This window comes from Pinus tabuliformis, chromosome 5_2, assembly GCF_031772625.1.
Source record: "Pinus tabuliformis cultivar Carrire ecotype Pingquan chromosome 5_2, CPIR1, whole genome shotgun sequence".
In the NCBI taxonomy this organism is placed as follows: domain Eukaryota; kingdom Viridiplantae; phylum Streptophyta; class Pinopsida; order Pinales; family Pinaceae; genus Pinus; species Pinus tabuliformis.
The window spans coordinates 650,202,422-650,205,915 of NC_142306.1; the positions used below are offsets into that span (position 1 = coordinate 650,202,422).

The 3,494-nt window shown below is 30.8% G+C and overlaps 1 pseudogene; it reads right to left on the reverse strand.

Moving 5' to 3' along the window:
* Positions 1-592: 592 nt before the first annotated feature.
* On the reverse strand, positions 593-1,270 carry LOC149160726 (uncharacterized; annotated as a pseudogene).
* Positions 1,271-3,494: the final 2,224 nt, after the last annotated feature.

A 3,494-nucleotide genomic window follows, 5' to 3' on the forward strand; every position in this document is an offset into this window, starting at 1 on the left:
TAGCCAACCATGAGGAATTTTTGGATGGTCAGCAGTTTGTATGAGTTCCAAATAAGAACTGCAACTGTTTATATCTTCAACTGGACTAAGTATTCTTTTCATCACTATAACATATACTTAACTTACATTAAGTATTCCACAATATCATATATGTAACTTCCATATAGTATTCCACATATCCCAATACAATCTTGAATTTATATATTCACAAGGAATAGTAAAAAAAAGTTTATAAAATCACAATTGTATATGAATATCTTTAACCCTGAAGCTGCTTTTTTATGTGCTTACAACGAGCTAGGCATAAAAATAAAACCATAAAAGTGCATAGAAACACTCTATAAATTCACAAAAGTACATTAAAATCTTTAACCATGAAGCTTTTTATTGTGATTACAGCTAGGTAGGCATTAAAATCAACCATTTCAATGCACAGAAACACTTTTGAGGGGATGTTAAAGATCGGTATTAGGCAGAATGTTATCATATCAACATCTCAAGGATCAATAATAAAAGAAATAATTAGGGAAAAGCAGAGAAAGAAACCAGATCATAACAATAACAATAAATAAATATAATCCAACCTAAACATTTAGTTCCTTCCGTTTTTCTTTGGTTCAACTCTCTGTATTTTGGCAAAGTATTCAGGTGGCACAACACCGTCGAAGCCCTCCGTCAAAATCACTCCGTTTTCAGAAACAAAAAGCTTCATTCCATCTGCTAAAGCCTTTCCTACATCTAAATATATCATCACTTCACAATCCCTGCGTATTCCACTAATTACACCATTGTCTGCTGGTAAACCTCGTGCAAAGTGGACATGGTTTCTTTGCATACGCTTAAGCCCATTCTTCTTAATTGAGTCCAGGTTTTTCAAATAAGTACCGTGTACACACACCGGAACTTCTTCAACCGACCGTATGGGTTTTAGTAATTCCTCTGAATTTATACCCTGCATGCTATGCCCTTGATTTGCTCTAATGAAAAACTCGTTATTTTCATTCAGCAAACTAAAGCGTTGCTTGTTATCCCTCCTAACTACCTCTCTGAAATCATCAACAGTGTGAGAGTGAAGAGGAATTCCTGCACGAGTTGTCATTTTCAGTTTGAGTAAATCTTTGAGGGCCACGTATCCATCACTTCGAATGTTCAATTTCAGTTCAACCGCCCTATGCCGCAAAACCGATGACAGACATCGACCCAACGCATCAATTCGATTTCCTGAACCAGAACCCACAGAAAACCTACTCCCTGATCGTCCAGGATTCATTTTTCTATATAATTAATTACAAACAACACAACAAAACACAACCAGATAACAAACCACAACGACGAAACGCCCAACGCGGGGTCTGCTGCAACTGCTCAAAGCGGCCGCTATGTGTTTGTCGTGAGATTGAGTAAACAGATTGTCCTGGTCTTATCCAAATAATAACATATTATGACTATTTATTTATTTATATTTCAAATTCAAATTGGATGCGGCCCCAGGGTGACGGATCATACATAACTCAAATTTGGATGTCGGCCTTCAAATTTGGATAATCTGAGGAATATCCAACCTTACATTACATACGTATGTGAAATTTGGGCGTTGCCCTCTTGAATTTTATATTTATATATATATATTTTTATGCATTGGGTTATTATTAATATCTTGATTTGAGCATATAATGGGACACTCATGCCTAGAGCAATACATAGCCTAGCATATAATGGGACACTCATGCCTAGAGCAATACATAGCCTACTAACACATATTAGAGCCTCTGAAACGTTTGACTTTGAGGTTGGGATCTCTATGAACATAGAGGAAAACAAAGGTAGTGAGAGCTTTACTAAAAAAATGCAACCCCAAAATTAGTGTTGGTGGACTTCTCGAAAGTAACCCAAGAAAACATGTAAAGGGAAATGACTCTAGGAGTAGTGGTATCTCTCTTTCTACTCTAAAATAGTTGTAGGTCAATAGGATATAGGATTAGTGTTAAGTAAAATTGACTCTAGTTTAGAGTTAAAGTTGACTAAGTTAAACATTGATGGTTTTTTGGTACATGGTATTGTGTCTCATGTAATGGAGCTTATATTAGATGTGTAGATGTAATGTGATTTAACCTAAAATTGACTTTAGTTTAGAGTCAAAGTTACAATGATGGTTTTTTGGCACATGGTATTGTGTCTCATATAATGGAGCCTAAGTTAGATGTGTAGATGTAATGTAAGTATGCAAACAATTTTAAATATCCCCCCAATTGAAAAATAGAATATAAAAAGGTTAAAAATGATATCGTGGATGAGTGTAAACATTTAAATGTTATCTCAAATAATAATAAAAAGTTAAAAATAATAAACAAGAAGTTAAAAGTAATAAATAAAAAGCCATTGAAATTGAAAAGATAAGGAAAACTCTTAATAAAGACTATGGATGGAATTTAAGTAGCTTGTGGGTCCCTTCCCTTGATTCATACCTCTTAGTTTCCCCATATATATATATATATATATATATATTTTAATAATCTAGTTATATTTGTTATATTATAGTTAGATTTATTAATAATATCATATTATTATAAAATCATTATAAAAATTATATTCATATGTTTATAAAATTATTATTATAAATTCAATATAAAATAAACTAAAATAAAATTCAAAATTAACTAATTTGACTTTTGGTCTTTAATGTTCCCTTTTATAATTCTTTTAATTTTTATGAATTGAAAGTTGGAATTTACAGTTGCATTTTTCCCATTTATATATTATTGGTCTGTTGATCTTGCTCCTCATCCTAGTAGTGATGATGAACCTAGATCTAGGTTCTAAATGAGTGGACCCTCTATTATCTATGTGATTTCTCATAAAGACCTGAACATAATAAATAAAAAGTTAAAAGTAATAAGTGTAAACATTTAAATGTGGGCTCAATTAATATAAAATGTTAAAGTAATAAAAATAATAAAATTCAATTTGTTATATTTTGATTTTGTTATTAGCTTGTGAATAGGCTTTGTTATAATGTCATGGCCAATACCATGGCTTGTTAATACCACATGCAAAAAAACCATAACTTATTTCCCAACCAAAATATGCCCTCTACAACCCAATATAGATATGTAGATGTAAACAATTTTAAATGTTGGCCCAATTAAAAAATAAAAAAAAAGTTAAAAGTGATATAGGGGAGATGAGTGTAAACATTTAAATGTTATCTCAAATAATAATAAAAAATTAAAAATAATAAACATTAAGTTAAAAGTAATAAATAAAAAGTTAAAAGTAAGCATTCAATTTAAATGTTGTCTCAATTAATAATAAAAAGTTAAAGTAATAAAAATAATAAAATTCAATTTGTTATATTTTGATTTTGTTATTAACTAGTGAATAGACTTTGTTATAATGTCATGGGCAATACCATGGCTTATTAATACCACATGCCCAAAAACCATAACTTATTTCACAACCAAAATATTTTATAACAATACAAGATTCTTAACCAT